A 25,173-nucleotide genomic window follows, 5' to 3' on the forward strand; every position below is an offset into this window, starting at 1 on the left:
ACATAACCGTACAAAAAAGGCTGAAAGGAAGGTTGAACAAGTACAAGGAAAAGAGGAGGTAGCTTAGTAACAGTCAACACAGGATCACTGGACCATCTGTGATGAAGAATCAAAGGTAGATCAATGTGTGAGAGCAGAGGAGTTGGATTTAACTGTTTAAAGCAAAAGTTCCATCAAGCACATCTGTCATGTTTCACCAGGAAGTTCAGGCAGGAGCCAGTAAAGCCAGCAATCTTCTTTTTCAGTTACTCACCCTGTGTTGCATTGAATTCATGATGAAAATTTTGTTTTTCTTGCATGCTTCGATGGTGAATGTTGAATTCAAAAACAGGGAAATTGTTGATGCAGTTTAACAGTATAACAATTTCAAAACATCAGTTTACAAACTCTCACACAACTCTTACCAGGCAAGAAACGCAGGCATTAATAGGGTGCATGTGTTAGGGAAGCACTGAGCAAACAACCGTATTATTGTATGAGTCATGTGAGCTTGTAATTCATCAAGAATTTTCTCAGTTTTCAATTTTTTTTTCATTTACCATAGATGCACCATGCATTAAAAACACAAATTCAACGCAACATGGGGCAAGTAACTGATAAATGAATGATTATCTTGTGGGTGAAGTATTTTTTAAGAGAGTGTAATTCTTCATTTCCTTAAACTTTATGGGCATAAAGAATAGACGAAACCACACGTCTGCAACAGCAGCAGATGCTACCCAAAACCTTTCACTCTCCTGAACCCTCTGTAATGCAGTTTTTGTCTCAGATGGGCAATTTGATTATCATCACCAGGTCCTCCTGTTCTTCTCATGATAACACCTCAACAGCTCTTTATTTTTTTTCTACACTGAGGATACTTTTTAGACATAAGGAAAGAAGTAAAGAGGCAGCCATGCTGGTTGGCATCTTCAATTTGATAATAGCGCTGTGCTTTTTATATTGTGCAGTAAATGCAGTCTTTTTGCAGCTTCTTGATTTGTAAACATATGGTAAAACACCTCAAAGAGCTTTACTTTGAAAGACTGACGTGTTGGCAACCATTACTCTAACAAACTTTTGGCCCAGGCCAAGGGCTTTTAATAAATCCACTAGCTTATTATAGTGGTTATCAGACAGTAACATAAGTAGAGGTGATATCTATAGATGTATTTGGAAAGTCTATAAAGTGTCTGCTATACTCAGGCAACAAAAAAATGACAATGAGGGCCAATAAATATAAAAAAATACACAAAAATCTAATTGTCATGTCTTGTGCTTTATGGTTACTCATTGCAAATGATGCAATGCTGACAAAATGGAAGATGCAGACCCTTCTGTGGAAGCAGTGTGCAGTCATGTGTGCCTGCTGACACTTAAATAAATGAAGAAAATCATTCAAACCAGCCCGGTCTTCAATAAAGGCAAGCATTGGAATGCATTCTGGATTTAATCCTCTCTTTAAGAAGAAGCTTAAGATCTGCTTATAGGCATGTTAAACTGAAAAAACTACACTGACAAAGCATGCAGCTTTTCATACCATATATCACTGATTACTCCTTGTCCAACTGGTCTGATCAATTTGCCATTGCTGGCCTGGTCTCTTGTGGATGAAGTCTTGTCTTAAAGAGCACAGTGTGTTTATATCAATACTACATCAAAATACTGATGTGAGGTATGGACTACCTCAGGGCTCTGTTCTTGACCTGCTACTTTTCTTGATTCATATTTTACCTCTTGGCCAAGTTATAAAAACTCTTTCATGGAATTAAATTCCATTGCTACTCTGTAATTTGCATGTAAAGACTAACGATCATTTATATCAAATTGATGTCTTGAAACTTGACAACCAAGAAATTTGGTGTTATGACTCGATGCTCTTTTTTATCATTATAATTGAATAAATCAACAAGATCACTCTTTTTGACCTACGTTAAAGTTCAACAATTCTGTCTTTTCAGTCCATGGCAGATGCAGAGATCTTTATTCTTGCCATTGTTTCATCCACAAACATATTTTCGGTTTACAATACAATACAATAAGTTACCGACTGTAGCTTAAAGGTCAGTTGTATAGTCCACGTTTGTCCTGCAGATGAGGAAACTAAACTTTACGAAAAAAAACAAAAAACAAAAACATGACATCTCTCCAACTCTCTGTTATTTATTTATTTTTTTGTCCTCCAAGCACCTGAGTGTCCAACCTCTTTCTCCTGTCCTCCTTGTCATCTCTCTTCACTCAGGCTTCTCTGTGCTGAACCTGCCGTCCTGGGACCTTTCTCTCTGGCAGTCGGTGCCTCATTCCAGATGTCTGATCTGGAAAATTGTCCTCAAGAGACTGAGCCTCTTGTCTCTTTCCCATGTGCGTATGTTGAGCTCTTTTCTCTCTTCCAGTCTTTGTTTCTTTTCTCCAATCTGTGTGAATTGTTTGCTTGGGCTTTGCCTCATAAGTGATTGTATGCTGTGTTGCAAGAAGACTGACCATTCCAGGGCTGCTTCACATGGTGAAGGTTCTTATTGCCATCCTTGTTCAGAATTCTGCAAGGCTGGTAGACACAGATGTGTCAGCAGGTTTCTGGGTTACGCAAACACTTAACAGGTTCAAGGAGGCTTGGATCAAGGGCCCAGGAAGAAGGACAAGTCAAATATCGATGCAAGCGAATGGCAGACTGGGAGCAGGCAGGAGGTGATGAAGAAGAGGGAGACAAGCCAGCATGCATTATGTCGAACAGTGGTTGTGCAAGCAAGTGAGGACTGACATGTTGTTTGGGTACTGCTTGGCCTTGTTCTGTAGTTTTAAGCACTCTGCACATACTCAGTGGAAGAACCACTTTGGCAAGGTTTGGCATCTTCACAACAGCCAGAGCAAAGTGCCATTGTGGATGTTGTGGACTGGTCTGATTTTGAAATGTGCTGTTGTGCTCAACCAGTTTAAAAACCGGCTATTTTTGGCAGTGAGATTGGTGTAATCGGTGATGTAATGCTGCCAGACGGCACCTGTCGCATGCACACGAAATTGCAATTGGGTTGTCAGATTGAAACGGCCAGAGACAGCGTAATGTCAGTATGTGAGAGCATCTATAGGTCAGTTGGGAGGGGTGGTGGATGGGTCAACAACGGACTTTGATGAGTGCAGCCTGTGTTTGCTTTCCATTTTAATGTGATGTTTTTTTCTACAGCTACCTATGTGCCTCCTTCCCCTAAACCTAACCATCAATGCCAGCATGTGTGTTTGTTGTTGCCCTGGTGTTGGTTGCGATGTGCTGTTATTGCTTGAATATAACCACGCCCACCCTCATCCCACCATGTGCATTTGTTGACATCTCACGGTGGTGGCATCCTGGAATGCAATGAGCAGATGCAGATGGATACCTTAAATTTAATATTTAGACAGAGAAGTCTACTGACAAAGCTGAAATATGTGATGAACTGGGTCTGGTGTTGTTCAAGAGCTGCCAAACAATTGTCTCAACTCCTACGATTCTCACCCTGCAGCTAGTGAATTTTTTCTCCGGTGTCACTCTAATCATTGGTAATCCCTCCTCGAAGGAGTTCAATTGGATCTGGTGCTCACCAGTGGCATTGGCCTTAAGTGAAAGGCCAGAAACCTGCTCAGTCTTCGCTGAGTCTATGATTCCAGAATCCTGCTGCAACCGGAGTAAAGCTTGGACCTAAGTTCAGAGACTCCACAGAGACAGACGGTTAGTTCAAAAAATGATTTACTGAAAACCACACAGCAGGGTACAGAGGGAAAACAACAAACACTACTGCCAAGGCAAAACTAACAAGACTAATTATAGCTCTGCACACATGCAAGAACAGAACAACAAACCAGCCACTGACCTAACTATATAGACAGTATATGAACATTTACTGGGGAAGCAATCAGTCAGACAAGGTAAAGGCTGATTTTTGTCTTTGCATTTATTTGAATTTGTTCCAAAACTGAGCACATGCTGTGAAATACTGGACATACAGTATATGGAGCCAACACCAGCCGACGACACACAATCATAAAAACAAAAAACAATACAGTTGACATCAATGCATTCAGCAGTGGTTCTTCTGATAAAATGAGGCATCACCTTTCACCAGTGGTAAAGCAAAATCATCAGCCAAACACTTTTATTTTATTTTCTCAGTAGTAATCCAAAATTAATTATGTGTAGCTTTGCATAATGTGTAATTATTTTAATGGTGCATAATACAGTACAATTTAAAGAAGTGTAATGACACTGTATAAAGTTTTGATGCACTCAAAACGAAACAGATTCAGCTAGATCTGGCTCAAGGGAGCCTAATAAACAGTGTTGTTTAATAAATTATGTATAAAGCAAATTAATACATATTAAAAACAAAACAAGCTGACTTATCTGTGTGAATGTATTAAGTTACAAGGAAGGGTTACCATTTGTGTCAGTTTGCATGCATGGAGGCTTTGTTGATTAGCTTGATCTGTAAATTAAATGATTATTTTGGGAGTAGCATAGAGGTGGTCCTGCTTGAAGCTCTAAATTTGAAAGCATTTTCTTTTTATATATATATATTTTTTTCAGTGCAAGCAAAACTGAAGCATCATAAAACATTATATATTATGTGAATAATATAGAGCTCCTGTACATTCCAGCTAAGTAAGTAAGCCACCTCAATGCCTTAAGGTAACCCTGTTCCTGACACTATGTATTATTTTTTTCATTCCCTCAGCCACTGACTCACAACTGCTGCTAATATAAAAGAATATGCTATTTTGTTTGCCAGCAGGCACAATCAGTGATGGTACACAGACGATCCCTAAATTCCACCCCCCATCCCCCACTCAAACTGAAGTGCACATAGCCCCTGGTCCCTTTTGCATCTTCAGTCTATGTCCAATAGCTCCCAAAAAGTGCTGAGCCTGACTGCCTGAGACAATTACTGTAAGCTAACAATGAAAAGAAACAGCTGCCTATAGGAAATTCAGATGATGTGGTGAAGGAGAGAAGAAAAGAGAAGCTAGCAAGGGGGAGAGGAGAAAGATAAGATGGGACTAAATGGATAGATAAAATAATGTATAAGTACTTACAGAGAAGTACTTTAACTGCCAAGTAACAGATATAGGGTAAAACTGATGACAACAAAAGGCAGCTGTTGCAAAGTTTGGAGGTTACTTCGAAGTTTCTATGTGTGACAATATAATTTAAAGCACCACTGATCAGTATTTCTACTTATTTATTTATTTTCAATAAATGTATCAGTTGACTGCCTGTAAAGCTCAGAACATCTGCACTAACCACTGCAGCTCTACAGCTCTATTTAGCTGGTTTTAGTGCTCTAGCTTTAAATGTTTATTGTGTGGCTCAATTACAATACTCTCAGCCAACACTATTCCAACAATATTATAAAGCATTATATCTGTTTTCTGCAAACAAGCTCTAAAGTAAGTGACTAATGAGTGAAGAAAGGTGCATCATTTGTGGCTAGAACACTTTCTTCTAATCTTAGCAAAGACCAAGAGAAAGCTAAAAGAAGATTGCATACAGAGTACCCCAGAAATAAGCTCTAGGACATGGAAAGGAGTCAGCATTTCAGCACCTCTGGTGACCTCGTCTTTAAGTCAAAGGGTTTTTTGAATGGATTTGGACACAAGCCTAAGAGACTTTCACATTTTGTTCTACAGCATAAAGTATGGCAGTAAATATACTTAAGATCTTTGAAGCTTTTACCTGTCCTTAAAAGTGGCTAAATGGGACTACTGAATGTCATCATGCCGAGCTGCACCGAGAATGGCTTTACAGCCTCGTTGTGGAGGCAACACTGAAATCATGTGACTGCGGTATGGCTCGTGAATAGCCTATCATTGGCTTTTTACTCCTGGCAATTGTGTTTAAGTTTAGAAGTAATCTTGCTGAACAAAACATGGAGGTATGAACACTTATTTGCCACAAAGCTTATTTTTTTTGCCATAATCCAAAATCAAGTTGAAAATCCTATTGACTTTTTGACCAGGGAACTATGCTAACTTTCATGTCAGCCTACAGAAAAAAATCTGTAGGACTTGAACAAACAAAAAAACATTTTAAAATCACTGCTAATGAAGCACAGTGTATCTGCTGCATGTGTGGATCAGACCCGCAGGAAAAACAGGGTAAATAATGACTTGTTCTATTATAAAGTTTTGATGATCCCAGTGTGAAAGTCTTTGAATTGAGCAGTAACTTCTAGGTGAGGCCAGCAAAAAAAACACTTGTCTGCCTACTTCAGAAGTTAACCCTAAAGCTAGAAACTTTTTTCAGCTCATGCGCCATGAATGGTCAAGCAACATGCAACCTAAACCCGCAGCAATGCATTAACATGTAGCACAAAGGTTAGCTTGCATTACTTATTTTGTTCACTTCAGGGAGTTTGTCTTCTCTCCCAACTTACAGGTCTGCAAACATTTAGTTTAAGCAGACAACGTCATGTGCTTGACTGCATAGTCCGAGTGGAAATGGCCAGTTGTGTTTAATGATGCTGCGAAATTGCTCATCTCAGTAGCCTAATTGCATTTTTGATCGCTAATGGCAAAACAACGAGCACAAATAACAATCCTCTGATTGACTAATTAAATGAGGGTGCTAAGAAGCTACATATGGTTCTGAAACACAATGAGATGATTAACACTATAGTCTTTATATTCAAAGATGTGTGAACAGAGCACAGTCTATTCCTGTTAAAGTGAGGAGGTAGAGGATTTAAATGAGGTGGACATGGATGGATCACAGGGAATAGTGAAAAGAATTTTGATTGAACATCTGTCAATGACAAAAATGTAACCTTTTCAAGTACTTCTAAATTTTCTTTTTATTTTCTTTATTTTTTAAATTTTCTCTTTTTTTCCTTTTTTTTTTACGTTTTATTTTATTTCATTTTTTAATTAATGCTATTGAGGTTGTTTTTAGAATTTAGCATCAAACAAATAATATAATATTGGATTTTTTTTTCAATTCAAGTCAGTATAATTCAGCCTTTAAAAGTGTCATTCCATTTGAATAGTTTTCTCTCACATATTGATGATGCTTTGTTTTTAACATTAATTACCATAATTATTAATTTGAAAGCTGCTTTTACTGTTCAAAATGTCAGGATTTCAAGTGATGTGCTTTACTGGCATATTTAACAGGTGGTGAAGAAATTAGTGAGCAAATCAATTTCACAGAGACAATTATATCAGAGAGATAAAAAGTCAGCCACCGTAAAGCAATCCCCGCTTCTCGCACGCAAGCGTTCAGTTGAAAAGTATAATTAACTGTGTGAAAAACAGCAGCACAATCAGAATTGATACTTGTAATGAATTTGCATCTGTGAGAATTAGCTTAACACAAGTTGATTATGTGTCGCCGTATTACAGAAATCCAAAGTGAAATGTAATTATTTCCAAAATGCTACTGATCAATTTTAATTTGGTAATTACACTAAAATATGTACGGCCACCACGCACAGCTTTCTAAACGCTTAATTTCCTTACTGTCCCTTGCAAGTGCCATAATTTGTCTTAATTTGGCTCCTTTGATCAAAAGCTAGAATTTTATTTACATCTGTTTTTAAAAATAAAATCTGAGAGTTTGGTCCTTTCTAAATTGATTGTCAAGTTCTCCCTGTTATAGTTGCTGCTGCAGCAGTGTGAGTGCAGCACACTGTTTCTCTGATATATAACCGAATATCCAGTATGAGCACATTATAGTGTACGTAATTCAAGTGTGAATGGATGAGGGTGCCTTTATAAGTCGCTGCTATGGCTCTCTATTTATCTATAGTTATTTTACACTGGAGGTCAGTGGAGAAATCATCCAAAACACACTCAGAGTGTCTTCATACAAACACAGTGCTGGGAGAGAGAGCCCATTTGTTTCCGCGTGAACTGGACTCAATATGTATTATGTGAAGCTGAGATTCCACACTGGGCTGGATTTACTCCCTCTAAGGGAATTCAACAAGATGTATGGGGGAGCGCTTTGTTAGCACAAAAGAACTCCCTTTCATTTATACGATTTAATATCATCCAAGAGCACTTTTCCCAGCCCTTATAGTGCAATTAAGATACTCTAAATTCTGAACTTTTTACATTCAAATGGATTAAGGGCTTTTTGTATTTCTATTTAATGATGAAAACTCACTATAGATTGTAGATTGAAATCCTTGACAAGAGGTATGTTAACAAGCAGTCTCACACTGAAATGGCTTCGGCAATTAAAGTCGCAGGCATGTTTTATTAAAAAAGCAGGCTACTGTGTGAATAATTAGACGGCACCGTGTGTATATTCTGATGCAACTGTGTTTTGATAATAACAGTCGAGGCTATTTCAAAGATAGACTTTCAGTGCAATGTGTTCAACAATGAAAAATGCAAAAGATGTAATGCAATGATGAAAAAGGTCACCCCTGAGTCACTGTGGATCCACAAAGGCAGATGCAGTACAAGAGACCGTGAGAGAAAGAGATACTGAGAGTGAGTTCACTGCCCTTATCTGTAGGAGCTCAAATTCTGCTCCATTATTTATCAAGCTCAGCACACAACAGTTACTCACCAAGATATGTCAGGTCAGTTCTCCCTTTAACTTCAGATGTAATGCTCTTCAACATGGCTCACTCTCTGTCAGGACTCAAGTGGACACTTGCTGCATTTCTCCCTCCGTCCACATCTCATAGTGCATTCAGTGGCATTTACATTCACACTCTAATTTGTATTATGCAATGACATGCAAATAAACCTCACTTGCTGTTCTGTCATTACCTAGCAAGGTATTTGTTTTGACCTTCATTGCCAAAAACCCTGCAGTGTGGCAGAGACTGCAAACAGCACGCTCGCACTGACAAATTCCATCGTTGATATCTCAAAAGACATAAAAGCAAAAGATCTAGGTTAACAATGGAAAGCTTTCTCTGCCCTGAATGCTTGCTCTCTGATTTTTCACTCAGTTTGACAACATAAGTGTTCGTTCTCAACACAAGATATTCCACAGTGTCTTATCTGATAGCAGCGAGGTCAGGCGTGCACCATTACATCTTCTTCTGGCTAGTGGGAGAGCCCAAAAATTCATTTTGGGTCCACAGCAAGATATGCTGGCAACTACTGGTCAGATTACTTTGGGGTTTATCAGAAGATAGCTTGAAAGTTTATGGTCAGATTTCAACGAAGTTTGTTGAGGAGGTGCATGACCCACACAGAATAAACCCAATTGTTTTTCAGTGGTGTGGCCAGCACTTCGACTGGAAATGGGAGGCCATGGAAATATGAATATATAAAGAAAGTGTTATGCAAGGTAGTTTACTGAGCACATGCATGCTTGCCAGAGGATTAACCCTTTCCACAAACACTCCACAAGGCAACAATGGTTAGACAATCTTTCTACTGCCTTCTCTACTGCTCTGAGAGCACTGCTCATTTCAAGGTGTCCTTATGAGTTTATGAGTGATGTATTCATATTACATTCATAATGTTATGTAACGTTAAGAACTTACCGTAAAGTTTTGTGGGGTAGGTTTAGTTAGGCAAGTAAAGTTAGCAAGGTTAGGTTAAAGCAAGGAAAATGGTGATGACATACCTTAAAAAAAACCCCTCAAAGTTCACTTTGTTTTATGTGGAACAGAAACACTGGTTTCCTAAGGGGTAGTCCTATGTTTGTTTGACCCATCCACCACCCATACCTCGCTTTTTTTTTTAATATGCTACTTTCATCTGTATACCTGTCAGTGCATTAGTCACGTGTTAGCAGCCTTCCTGACTGGTTCATGATTATGTTGGTTCAACACATTCTCTTCCCAAGTCGTCAAATATTGCTGCTTTGCAGTGGACTTTGGCAACTACATATTACGCTCTAGGTATCCTTCTGTGTCTGCTATTAACATTTAGAATGATGTCAACACAAGCATAGGTGGGATTACGCTTCACATGATTAATGCATCAAAGCACATGGCAACCAACAATGAGACGTCAACAAAAGCACATGCTGGCATGGATGGTTCAGATTAGGCACAAGAAAAAAAAAACAACAAAGAAACATCACATTCAAATTGGAAGTGAACACTAGATTCCTGCAATAAAAGTCTGAGGTGGATGTCAGTAAAAGTTGGGCTTAAACACACAGGACTGTTTCCTGTTTCTTGCCAACAGTTATCATTTGTTTCTTTTCATCATGGCTGCAGAAGTTCTGTACGTAATGCAAATTCAAACCACATTTCCGTCAGTTTAAATTTAACCCACTCCCTACCACTAACCAAGTTGTTTTTATGTCTCAACCTACCCAAACTTTAACCACAGAGCTGTCCAATCATAAAACAGTGAAATCTTTTAAGCTTTGATATCGTCCTATAGATAGTGGCATGGCACCTAAAAACAAGTTTATGTGTCATTCTTGGAGACATGTAGCATCATTCCAGTTGAAAACATCCTTTTTGGTCTTAATCATGTCATTTGTTTGTTTGCCATCAGGGCAAACTTTGCATTCTTAGCCCCACCAGTAGTAAGTCTCTACAAATATTTTTTTAAGATTGTGAAGTGTGACAAATATTATCGCTCATAAGGGACATAATATTTTGACTTTTCAACATAATAGAATCATAATAGTTATTCACAGCACAATCTTGTTTGGGACGATCTACTCTCAAGAGTAACATGCAAATAATAGCACATTTGACACAGCACTGGTGCTGTTATCGTTTTGAACACATCGGAAAATACTGAACTACTAGACACAATACACAATATTGTGTGGAAAACAGCAATTACTTGTCACATTGCACCTCTGAAAAGTGATAGATGACTCTCACCTTATTTCACCTGAGACAAGAAGAAAATGTTTACCATGGCGAAACACAATCTGATGTCCTGCTATCAGTTATCTTAAACTTAAACAAAAGGCTGCCTTTTAGATAGGGTTTGTGTGTTTGTGCACCTTTAAATGACAGAGAGGGACCAACAGGGAGGATATTATCCTAAATGTACATGACTGTTCATCCCATAATAATATATTTCCAACATGAAATGCTTTATTTGTCTATTGACTAGTGCTCTAATTTGGTTGGTATTTAGAATTCAAATGACTTTCACTGTGGTCTATTACCCCTGAATTGATATGGACAGAGTAAGCTGGGCAGAGTCATTAAATAAAGAAGAAGTCATTAAGCAAAATTAGCTAGCTGCTGTAAATATCACCAAATGAAATGCCACAATGGGGTACCTTTCACATGAAACAAATATGCTAGATAATGACTGGGCTAATGCTTTGCTGCACATGCACCTCATACATTCTTAACTAATGGCATCCACACACCATAGAGTGATTAAGAACATTGATGGCACGAGGTGTTTGTTGTGTCCTTGTTTGTTTTTGTCATGATAACTGTACGGCATTATAAAGACTAAGGTTTCCCCTTTGTGTGAGCACATTAGCGGGAAATTTTCCAGTCTAAGTGGCAGTCTGGTAGTCACTGAGGAGAGCCAAGCAATATGACTGTAGATGAATAAACACAATTAAAAAAGACATAGATGGTTAAGACACACTTCCCATGAAAGGCGACTGTGCAGACTCTTTAGTGATGCATGCTTTTAACCGGAGCTATTTGGACACCTCTTAATGCAAGTGTGCCATACTTATTACCCAGGTAGTTACTGTTCAAGCATAAAATGCCTATCTAAGTGAATTTGATTTGCACTTAGTGGGGCTAATCAAGTTTATTCTCCACGGCAACACTAAAAAATGCATGTTCACCCCATTAGGGCTAATGGATGAAATGGGAATTTTTTTTTTTCTTGAAATGTGATTTGTCTATTGTAATTTGAAATGCAACATTTTGTTGGGGCCAAGACAATGGTGGCATACAATCAAGCATCACACACAGCGACGTGTTTGTGTAAGGCAGTTATATCCCAGCTGGAGGTAATACATCTAATTGTGACCTTGTTGAACCTAAAGCACACATCTGATGTACTATAAAAGTATGGAGCTGTCTTTAAAAACAAAAACAAAAAAACAACTAAATAAAGATACATCTTTGCATTTGTGAATGCTGAAATATTAAATTGGTTTAGGTAACTTAATGACCTCAATTAGATTATTTCTGGTCTAAAGGAACGTTATATTTGTTGGATGCTCTGTACTTGCCCTTACCTAACCATAACAAATGTTTTTATTCACTGGGCTTGATATTTTTAAAAATTGTAGTTGAGACAATATATCATCTTTATCAAGCTGCGATATGAAATTGAATATGAATATTAAATTCTAAATTAAAAAAAAAAAGTCCAAACCCTGGTTCAGGGGCAAACAAAACGGACAAAAAGGACAAAAAAAAAAAAAACACACATAAAAGTTCACTTTTATATTATATAATACAATAATGGCTGATGTTACTTGTTACTTTTGGTGTTAAGTAACTGTGACTAAAAAATTGAATAAATAAATATAATAAGAAATGTGTGTTTCTGATTTCCAAAAGGAACACAAAATCACACAAGTTGAAGGATCACTGATATGCTAATATTTTAATGCTGAGTCTTGCACAATCTGAGGCCATGAATCACAGTTGGGAAAATGATTTTGATCCAATGGCATTTACTAACATTTTCTGACCTCATTCATCATATCCCTCTGACATGCCATCTTCCCATTACTTATTTCAGTCACCTTTTACTTGAGGTGCAAAAAATTGTTGTTTTTTTTTTTTTTTTGCAAAGTGTTCTGTATTCCTAGTGGATGCTGTCATGCATATAACAAGAGCTTTAAGACAAAAATAATAAAGGTAAATAGGCAACATTAAAATAGGTTGTAATTTGTAAGTCCAGCACTGAGCCAGAGCTCACTGATGAACTGTCATCAGTCCATATGAATAGTCTGTTGTTTTCAGTTGTTGGCAAACATATTTAAAATGTTCATGTTTGTTATTAGAAATAATAGAATGCTATATCATCCATTTTTAGTATTTCACTACATTAAGATTTATTGAAGGTCCTCTTTTTATTATCAAGAGGTATTAATATTTATTTGGCCTCATAATTCTGCAAATATTTGTATACAGTATTTTACCTTAATTCTTCAAAAGCCATAACCATTTCTATTTTTAATTTATTTATGTATGGATGTGTATGATGATGAATGACAGAAAAATATGTCAGCTGGGTGTGATATTTACAAGCTGCAACATGATCATTTATTTATTTATTTATTTATTTATTTATTTATTTTTAAAACACCCATACTCCTGTAATCAGATTGGGATTCAGTGAAGTACAGAACATTGATTATTGTGTTAAATCAATCCTTCCTGCATGTTCACCTATGGTTAATAACAGCTGTTCTCCCAAGTACCATAGACACAAACAAGGCCATGTAATGTTGCCATAGTAACCATCTGTTTCAATCCAGTGTCTCTTTGTTATAATGCAGAAGGAGGGGGGGATTAGAACCAGACTGATTTAAGGCAGGCATGACTACTTTTGTTCAAGTCTCACAACATTATGCACAGAGGATGCCGTCTCTGTTTGTTTTGTTTGTTTTAGCATTTATTGTGTGACTAAAAGAGCAGACTGTGACACCAACCTGAGAGTTTTCACTGGATCGGGTATTTAGTAAGTGATGGTGCGGTCAAAATATGGCACGATGATGAATAACAGTATTAAATTTTGTGCTCAAGTGGTATTTTATCAGTTATGCAATCTTGTTGAATCAAGTTTCTGAGCCAATGTAATGGAGATTATGTAATGTAGAATGTTTTTTTTTTGTTGTTGTTGTTTGTTTGGTTTTTTTTTATATACTATATATAGAGTCTCTCTCCACAGTGCCCATCTCTCCTGTAAGTCCTGTCATCCATTCATTAGCAGTAAACCTTGCTGGAAGAAGCATTCAGATCCTTTACTTGAGCATTATTTACACATAAATTCCTGTGTGAAACATCTTTTAACCCCTTAAAACCTGGATCAACATAGGTTTTCTTTTGCAGCATTCAGACGCCTTTAGCAAGCATTTAAACCTTTGAAGCAGGATTCCTTTCAAAAAACAAACCAGAAGGCCTCATAGTCAAACAAAAACATATAGAGGTGTACAGGTTGGGTCTATTTTCCCTGACAGTCTGGAGACAGGTCTGGCTGATGGCTTTCGATCTCATCCCCATTATAAAAATAATAATAATCATTATTATTATTATTATTATTATTATTGTTGTTGTTGTTGTTGTTGTTATTTAATTTATTTTTAATTTTATTATTTGTTTAACTATTTTCAGATACAGTTTTTTTTTGTTGTTGTTTTTTTTTTTTTTACAAATTTCGGTCTAATTTTAGGGTCATTTTTTGTTAAGTTGCTTGTTACCTTTTTTCCATGTTTTTGAAAGAAAATCAAGCCAGTTTACTCAGGTTTAAAAGGGTTAATGGTATGTAATAGGCCAGCAACAGAAGTAGCATGGAAGTATATCACCAGCAATATTGTTTGTTGTTAAAAATTTACAAATGCGGTGCTGCTCTCTGTTGTTCATGATTTCCAGGTTAAAGTCTCATCAATATTTCAAGCTGTTTAATTAACTCTAATGGAATTGCCAAAGTATTGGTGATGTAATCTAAATATTGACAGCAACCTCTGAGGAAGAGTTGAACAGGGTCAGGGTCATACTGTATGTCAATCAGCCATTGGCATATTGGACCACCTGACCATCTCAACAAACACAGCGTTGGTGCTGAGGGATTCTGCAGAAGCCACAAGCAGAGGCTTTGTTTCAGTGTTAAATTCTAACATTTTGTTTAGGGAAGAAGGAGTACACCATTATCTTCATCTGTATCAGTTTAACCTGCTTTATTGGTTTCAGTATCCTTACTCAGAATGGGAGGAATTCAAAAACCAAAAGTGATTGGGCCTTCAACTTGTCACAGCCCCTCTGCTCGTGCTGTTTGCTCTCTGATTGCAGGGCAGCAGACTTGATGAGCCTAATCAGCATCATGGGACACACCTGGGCCTGGTGTGCTTCATTCACATAAGACAGAGCAGCAGCAGTCTTGCCTGGCAAACCTCCTCACCAAACTGTTGCTTTCTCTGAAAATATGCTATGCTACAAAAGCAGTCATCCACTACCTACACTACTGATTCTATCGATTTCTCCTACCTATTTCTGAAATGAGCTTGACTTGTTTGGATTACTTTTAGTTAACAAATCACTAATTTTTTCTTTTTTGTTAATTTACCCATGTGTCTTCCTATTTTGTCCAGCCTAAGAGCAGGGTTGTAACAAATCAGAAATAGGTTGGACTTAACCAGAAGTTATTTCTAGTCCATTCTAATTCTGAACTTATAAAATAGCACCACTTTGTTATTGCTTTAAATCAAAGTATGCAACGCCAAAAGGCACCATTTGTGTGCGCTTGAAACGCCACAGGATGGCAGCTGATGGGCAGAGAGTACCTGTCCACATGATACGCGACTCCTATTGTGAACCATTGAGTTTGTCATTTTGGCTGTTGCCATCTCAGATTTTTGGCAGAAGTGACCATCTTTGGATGAGAGGTTGGAGCTGTGGAGGAACAAGGGGTAGATCTAACTTTGGCTGCGGCAACACCTCACAGACAGCCTGTCACACAGGCGGCTCCGTCCATAAATTAACGTAACTTTAAGACTTGACAAAATAAAAAAAGGGCGAGTTACATAAAAATTCATCCCCGTACAATTGTCATGAATGTTTAAATCAGCTATAGAGACAACAACTTGTTTCTTGTACCAGGCTGTGAACATGTTTAATTTTGGTATAAAGTTTAACATTTTAACATGAGGATCTGTGGGAATCCATTTCTTTCTAGGGTCAGCCTCAAGTGGCCATTCAAAGAACTGCAGTCTTTGGCACTTAATTTTTTAGCCATACAGCATGTCGCTTGGGAGGTGCACTATCAATAACATTTGAAGACCAGAATAATGAAAAAGATAAGATGCTTACAGAATAAGAGGCTGTGGCAGCAATAAAAAAGAATTAGAGATATCCATTCCCAAGAAAAACAAATAACAGTAGATTGAAACAGAGAATAGAAGGGCAAACAGTAAAACAAAATAATGCATTGTTTACAACAACCATTTCTACTCAAGCTCAATAAAAAATATGGTAATTCCTAAATTGTAACAAAAAAACATCCCAAACATTAAATGCAAATTGTGTCTTGCAGAATTTCCCAATATACATGTAAATCAAAGGCAAAGGCAGGCAGAAGCAGCAGCCTATCTTGAGGTGTACCATACCTCTCATTTAAACATAAAAACTGGCTACAATGAGAAATATGAGCTCCTGCCAGAAAATGTATCTTCCTCTGTGGAGTCAAATGGGGCTATCTTGAGGGGGGACATTCATACTTAATTGAAACTTAAGAAGCCAGAAGGCCTCATAGTCAAACAAAACATATAGAGGTACACGTTGGGTCTATTTTCCCTGACAGTCTGGCGACAGGCATGGCTGATGGTTTTCGATCCCATCCTTCAGTGGGGGGTATGTGACAGAGGAGAAGAGAGGGGAAGCAGACAGCCCCTCAGACGCAGGTCTCTATGCGGCGTTCTTCTAGAAAGGTCACTTGTGCTTTGAGATAAATAAAACAACACCTGGCTCTTAGAGGAGCTGCCGGCTCCATGCCAATTCCTGCAGAGAGACAGGGGTCCCAGGTGCCAAGCACAGCAACCACTTTGAGCTGCCTGAGGCTGAACATTACACCCTTTATCCTGAGGATGGGCTCACTGCACACATATCTGACAATAGCTTTTTTTGCCCCTTTGCTCGAAATGAAAACATAGAATAAACAACAAGAAAACACATTATTTTGGTGCATATGCATTGGAAGAAAAGTCTGAACTCAGAAAAATGAAACAACTTCAATATATGTCCCCTCTAAATTCCAAAGAAAGGTCAGTTATTTTCCATTGTTATGATCAATTGCCTGGTTCAACATCACCCACTGAGAAGTGGTAATGGTATGACTCCATAGGAAGTACAAATGGCAAGAAAGTTTGTGTAGGTAGGTAGTCGGGGTGGTGAAGGATCAAACAAACTCAGGGCTTTCCCCCAAGATTCTGCTGTTTATGTCCTGTTCTGTGTAGCAGCCATGGTCATTTCACATAGCTCTAAGGCTTTGTTCAGACTGCCAGCCTAAATCAGATTTTTGTCATATCCAGATTGTATCCAGATTGATTTTATGAAGTCTGAACAGCAAATAACCACATGAAATCTGATTTTTGCAAATCCAATCCAAACCACTTGTGGAGGTGGCTTGAAATGTGATTCAAAGCAGAATTCTACAAATGTGTCTTTAGTCCGGACGCTCTGGTCATTCAAATCGGATATCAGAGTGTCCTTCACGTCACTCTGATGCATTTCTCCACAGGTACTGGCAGCCTGAAGTGAGTGTCTTGACGGACAATACGGGATGCTAGACGGTCACAAAACCTCTCGCTGCACAGTGGAGTCCGCCATGAGTGCAGCTCAATACATCGCAATTTGCAACAGTCTCTCCATCACTTTGTCTGTCTGGTGCTGCCGCGGAGTTAAGTACCCCGAACTTGACAACGCAAGTATTTGGACAGCGAGATGTTGTATCTCCTTTTTTCTGCTGCTCGTACTTCTGTGTTGGTAATCCCCATCTCCAGCACACATACTGACTCTTAAGTCGTTACCACAGCAACCCAGGCAGATAGGACAGTACAGAGCGCTGACGTGTGGACGTAACAAATCTGATCTGATCTCTTGCAAATGACAGCGTGGACAGTCTGTCTTCAGGATCCGATTTGAGAAACAAATCGGATTTGTGTGCAGTCTGAACATAGCCTAAGAGATCAAGTTGAGGAAAGCACAGTCTTGGCACCCATTGTTCATCGGTCTGACAGTGATAAAGCTTTAGGGGGCAACAGCCAATATTTTGAGCAGATCCGGTGAAGCAGCATCCACAATGTGCTTATTAATACTTCGGACACCATGGCTGATGGCATTTCTGATCCCAGAGGTCTGTCTCTGGCCACCTCTGCCCCATCACCTTCACATTTCATGCAGTACATGAAAGACCGAAAGATTGTTGAGGCATTCAGCATGTAGTGTGACATGTCTCTTTTGCCAAGTCACATTGGGACCGCCATCACCTTATCTGACATCTTGACCATCTGGTAAGACATACTGGAAATGTAGTCTGACACTGACTACACTGCATGCTTAGAGATATCCCAAAGAAAAAAGGCCAGTCTTCATGAAGATGAATAAAGAATTTACTTGAAAAGCCTGAGTGGTCCTTTCTTGAATATATCAGTTTGTTACGACTTCAGCAAAAAATCTTGGTACAACACATATATATGGACATAGACATAGCAAAAACTTACATTCCCTCAGATTTATACAATGAATTTAACTTCATACAGAATCACATGGCACCAGGGAGGAGAAAAAGCAATATTGTGTAATCCTTAGTCCAGACTATTTACCATGGGAGTTGAGGATGTTTACAAGGTCTTCATCTTATCTTAACCTCCAGAGCCTCCTCACATAAAGCATGCCAAGTGTGAAGGGATCTGAGGTCTCTATAAATACCAAATCATAACAATGCACATACCATACACTACTTCTTGTCAACTATTTTTTAACCACTGAAACACACTCAAAAGAAACAGTGGCCATACCTGATTTAATGAGTATTATCTATCAGTCACACCATGAAAAGAGGCTTCCCACACTTGTTTTACTTTTTCTTTTTTTTAACCCCTGAAAAATTATAAGCATGGCAACGTGATCCATTTTCCCTCATAAGTCATTAGTCTGCACCTCTATCAGCTGCCACCAAGTCCCACACAGAAATTCGAAACTGATTGGCAAAACATCAATCACAGAACCTGTCAAATGTCCGCACTCGTCACTGAACAGCCCTAAATACACAATATCAGTGTGAGCTCTCTTACCTTAAAATGGACGTTTATTATTGCAGTTTTAGTAAAACCACCCAATGAAATTCAGGGCTCTGACAAGATTGCTGGAGCTAGCAGCTTATCCAACACTGTGGGCAAACTAAGAGGTTTCTTTGTTGGTATAATGTATATTTTACACCAGTTACTTTTTTTGATTTGTGCAGTCTAAGGCACTACAACAACGCCACACGTTGATCTTCTTATAAGCTCTCAGCCATCTCTCTTTGTTTTCTACCCTCTTGTTTGTGCACTTCTCAGTGATGACATACTGTAGCTTGGAGGCCCATCAGTGCTTCGGGTTTGGTTTAGACACCTCCAACAACTTAAAAGTAACAACAGTGGTGGTCGGTGCTTTTGTATCCACAGCCATTTAGCTCGATGTCCCCCCTGAGGGATCCAGTATAATCATTACAAAGAAAAAAGCATCGTTTGAAGCATTTGAAAAAGCAGCCATTGTAGTACGTTTTTTGTTTGTTTGTTTTGTTTTTTTTCTTCTGGTGAGGACAGTTCCATTACGTTCATTCATTCATGACTAAATTGTGATCTGATGTCAAGCTCCACTTGAGAGGCTTCCTGAGTGGCATAGTTCTCAGACTTGTCCTTGTTTCCCCTAAAGATGTCCTGAACTTTAAATGTAATGTCAAGGGGAATATAGCCTCTTAGAACCAACAAAACAGCTCTGAAAGTCCTGAACGGGATTAGAGTGATAATTATGTCATTAAGTGTGTAAGGTAGCTTCATGCAGGAAAACTCAGTCCAAAACACTGTAAAGCCTTTATTCTTTGGGATTGTTCAAAGAATCAGATACAACTTTGAACACATTTAGGTACCTTTCTACCTCAGCAATCACAAAGCTTAAATTGCTATAGAGTTTTACAGTTAATATACACTCCCCACTGCCACCTAAGGTGGTGGCCTCTCTGTAAACAGCTTTTTGCAAATTGAGATTGTTACCACACAACATTTCTGACATTTGTTAGTGACGTCTCCTTTGTGTATTCAGGTCATAAACTATGTACTGAATTTTCAGACTAAGTTAAATGGTACTCTTATTGCTTCACATGAACTTACCACTGAGATAATGTCACAAAAGATTACCTTTAAAATGTCATGCTCTTAGTTACCTCTCTAACATGGCAGTGTGGTAGTGCTAAAAAACATGATACAAAATAAAGAGGAAATCAAATGTCTAACTGGAAAACTGCACTTATTGGAGTGTTGATCTCCACAAGGCAGCCATGAGACCCCTGGGCTGATCGAAGCGACACAACAATCACAACATTTAATTCCAACAGACATGCCAAAATGTGTTTTTAGAAGTATCCTAGAAGCTAGTTAAAATGCAAGCCTTGCAAAAAAGCGCTTTATGTGAAATAAAAACTCTATTATGAGGTTAAATGCATTTTACTATTAAAACACAGCCACAAATCTCTAAACCAAGTCATTCATACCGGACTTTAGACGGTATTTAACGGTATTTGTCTGTAGGCCACAGCACAACATAGTCAGAAATAACAGCAACAAAGTAATGAACATGATTAAACTGTCTATCTACATAGCCTACTTACTTAATTTTAGTCGAAGCACAAATATAAGGGAAAAATTATCAAATCAAAAAAAGCTGATGCGCCCAGTGGAATTGTCCCTCCTTGTTCCCATACAGTCAAGATGGTGACAAAGTTAACAAAAAAATAGGGATTAATTCATGTCTAACTTAAGGTGATCATCATAATGGGTCTAGAATTCATTTGCAGATGCACCGCCTCAAAATGACACCACTATTTGAGCCAGGACAAAGGACAAAATGTGGCCTGCAAGGGACCATAAGGCTTGTTGTTTTTAATGGAGCTGACTTGCAGAAAAGTTGCAGCCCTACTAGCCAGTTAAGAGCAGTGAGGAGACAGTGGTCAATAATGGTATAAAATAGGTTTTTTAACAATTTTGAATCACCGCAACCACGAGGGCCTTGAGCATACGGTCATAAATGTGCACACAATATACTGTATTTGGCTTATTTGTCAAGTAGTAGCAGACAGATACGCACACAAACACACACAATTAGGCAGATAATTGAACTTTAACTAGTTAAATATTGTTTCATTTGAGATGGTTATATTGCAAGAGAAAAAAAAAAAATTTTGGTGTGAGACACTACACAATGAGAGGGAAAGAAAAAGTCGAGAGACAAGGAGAGCTGCAGATTGAAGATCAGACACATGAATCCAATTCAGCTGGTCTGTCAGCCACGTCATTGGAACCACCACGCATGCAGAGGCATCATTCCTTCGTGCACAATCATTATTCCGGACAAGGCAAAAGCATTCAGGTAAAAGAAAATCAACACCGTGCAAGGCAATGAATGGATAACAAGAAACAAAAACCAATAAAAGCAAGTGGAGGGTGACCCAGCAGAATGGATCATGAAGGTGAGCGTGTGTGTGTGCGTGTGTGTCTAGAGGGACTGTGTGCATAGGAAGGAGAGTGCATGCGTATATGAAACCACAAATAATGATTTGTATGTAAATAAGGTTCATTTATTTGACGAGGTCCAATGTTATTACAGAGCTCCAAGCATTTGTGACTCATTTGATGGGAGGTTTTTAAAGGTCCCATGAAATTAAATGGAGATTTTCTCTTCTTTAAACTTGGTTTTATGAATGTAATATTATATTATATTATATTATATTATAAATATATATAAATATAGTTCTTTAATACAAAGTAGAAAAAAAAAGACTATTTGCAAATGACTATTTACATGTACGAGAGACATAATTGCCTCTTGCTGACACAAAGTGGTAACTTCTGAGGAGCAGCTCTTCAAAGTATATGGGTAGCTATACATAAGTGCCCTCCCAAAGATAACGGAGTAGGTCAAGGACAACAGAGAGGGAAACATTTCATTCCATGAGTCAGGCTGTATACTTGATCCTCTGGCAGGAGAGAGAACTGCCGAGAAGTTGACGATGTTGTTGTAAACTGACAAGTGCATAAACACACACACCTTGGAGCCATGGTATTGGTGCTATCTTAGCAGACCTTCAGGTTTTATATTGCAGGAGATGTAAGGAGGAATCTGCTCCCTGAACTGTCAGGCGGGCAGCCCCTGCACCATCACCTCACATGGTTTATTTTCCTGTTGTCCACCGAGTTGTTTATTAGATGCACTGAGCTACATCCAATAAGACGGCACTGCAATAAATTCTCCCTTCATAAGGGTTATTATGTTCAGTTTTTTTTTTTTTTTTCTTCCGTTGACACTGTGTCATAGAGGTGTTGATTCAATTATGTGGCCAAGTCTGTGGAAGCTGTTGACCAATGTGGTGGACAATTTGTTCCTGAGAGGGCTTGTAAAATCACATGCAGAACAAACAATACACAATATCAATATACATTCTGACACAAGGGCATAACATTTCTTTTTACAGACTCCATACATACGTCAAAGAAAACAAAACAGCCTGCTGCTAAGCCAGATGACCTAAGAGATACAGCAGGAACTTGAGTGGATCCAAAACATAAAAGGACAAGTTCCTTCAAAGCACGGTGGAGTCTTAAAATCAATCCTGAAACACAACAGAAGCCATTTAACCCACATCAGTTTTCTGTTTTCTTGTGCCGCATTCAGATGCCTCTCACAAGCTATTTAACCCCTCTCTCTCTCGCTCTCTCTCACACACACACACACATATATATATATATAAAATCTTTTTTTTATTTTCTAGTGATTTTGTTCCATCATTATACAGTCATTCTTACTATTTTTGGGCTGTGTGTTGTTGTCTTGCTTATTGCCTTCTCTCCTTGTTTTTGAAAGAAATCAAACCAATTTCTCTGTTTTTCAAAGGCTTAAACAAAGGGCAACATATGGGACAAAAAGCCTCTTTCAGTTTTTTGTGTTGCAAGTGGACAGCGTGGAGTTTAAGGAGACTAGATAAAACATACTCAGACTTGCTCTCATTAAAGTTAATCCATCCATCCAACCTTTGATGTATTTGACGCGTTTTCTCTTGTATTTAAGAAAGAAAAAAGAGCATAAAAGAAAGTAACAGCACAAAAAAGGGTGGTGGTGGTGGGGGGTTAGATATGTTTGAAAACCATGGGACACTAAAATGTACACCAACATTATATTTTTGTCAACTAAATGACTTCCTTTTCCCTTCCTCAGAATTAAACAAACTGGAAACACACTTGTCTTCAAGGGTTTCTAATTGCAACAGAACCTACAGCTGCTGCTAATTAGTCTCATTGGACCATACCAGTTTTGCTAAATTTGGAGGGGAAGATGCCACTGGTTGTTTGTGAAGTCTCTTTGGGTGTCTTTGTTATCAGTTGGGGTTTTCTTTGTTGCTTGTGAATTAAAGGTTACTCTAGAGTAAAGCATGAGTGTGACTATTGACTTTGGCTGGAGTTCAGAGTGGCTGTAGCTTACTGACACACCCCTGCAGAAAAAAGAAATGGTACATTCTTAAGTCTATTTAACATCAAACTTGGATGGGTGACTGACTTCTTAGCAAATCTGTGTGTTGGTCCTGTCCATAGGAAAACTTTGTCTTTCCTTGTCTTTGTCTTATCAGACATGAATTGTCTCCTTATTTTGAAGTTATTAGATTCTGGTCTGTTTCTCCTAAACCCCCAAAAGCAAAATCATATATGAGTAGTTATTTTTGCTGAGCTCACAGGCTTCTCGGAAGTGAGACATGTCTGAGAACAGCTAAAATACACTGCATTGAGACTTGAAACAAAATCCTTAAATTGTGCAGGCTATACGCCAATCAAACATCTTTTGGATTATACTATCAAGAGCTGATTATTTCATAAATAAATATTGAAATGTTGTACAATGAATGAGAAAAAAATACTATATAAGAGAGTTTATAACATATGAGAAAAATGGTCAAAATTTCTGTCAGCAACCTTTTGATTCCGCTCGCCTTGCCACACATAGGCTGGTCAAAGAGATCTTAATTTGTATATTCCTCTTTGTGTATTCATATTGTTTATGTTGGGAATAATGTTTTGGGTTTTTTTTACATTTTTGAAATATAATGGCATGACATGGTGCATCAAAGTGATCATAACACGATGGCCGGATAAGTCAATGACTCACATGTTCCTAACGACTCTGAAACTCAGAACTCACACGTGACCTCACCACCTCTGTAAGGATTCACACCCACACAGAGTTTAAAGCCTGCAGTTCCTCACCAGTCAGTAAGAACTGAAGCAGCCTCTTGGATGAGTGGTAAAACATCCCTAAGAAACTTAAGCAAGCCCAGCTGCCTATGATTTAGCACCTATAATTACCATTTGTAGAATTACATTCCAGTGATGGCTGTATAGGGTTGTTTCCAAATCATGTGTTCCTCAATAACTCCAGAGCTCTGTGGGGTCCAAAAATCAACATTTATTAGAAAACATGATAATTTCCAAATTTCACAACTTGTTCTGTTCTCCATATTTGTTGGCATTTAGCCTATCAAACAAAATTTCCGCTGCAGTCAAAAAACAGTTTGCTCTCCTCCTTGCTGCACATAAAGGAAGGCACACACCTGTGTTAGTGCAGCGGTCTTGCAGCATTTGAACAACACAATAAATAAAATTAAATTAAAATATATTAGTTAAAGAAATTTGATTAAAGGAAAGAGGACTAACTCATATAATCTGATAAATCTCTGTATTCTTACTAAATATCTTGTTTGTTTTTTTTATGATGATGACAGAATTAAATAACATAGCAAACATTTAAAAAACACAAATGAAGCTTCAAATGTTAAAAAAAGAGAGCGAGGGAGAGAGAGATATTCAGTGCAACCCTGGTATATTCTTAACCTTCATAATTTGTACCACGTCTCATCTTTTTTGAATAGATAGATTACATGGATATTTTATTTTATTCAAATATGATGGAATGAGATGTCACATTAAAGATTTTAATCTAAAATTGCAGTTCCGCCAACACTCCACACACTCGATTTCTATAGGTTATCCATTTATTGCATTCAATGAAAGCCATGCTGCAAGTGATTGTGCTCATTTATCAGTTGTCTCCTTGCCGGGCTGTGATTGTGAAAACCCAGGTGAATGGCTGACTGTGGAAAACAGTGCCCTATCTTATCGAGCCCCAATTCTCCACGGCCTGTATATATATATACCACGATACTGTAACACTGGCCCAGTCCTGGTGAAAAAGAAAAAGCCTCAGTAGGTGCAAGAGAAACAGAGTAAAGTAGTAATGGGTATATCAATGAGGCCTGAGTCCCAGCTGGTTCACTTGGGAT

Source organism: Plectropomus leopardus, chromosome 20 (genome assembly GCF_008729295.1).
Source record: "Plectropomus leopardus isolate mb chromosome 20, YSFRI_Pleo_2.0, whole genome shotgun sequence".
In the NCBI taxonomy this organism is placed as follows: domain Eukaryota; kingdom Metazoa; phylum Chordata; class Actinopteri; order Perciformes; family Serranidae; genus Plectropomus; species Plectropomus leopardus.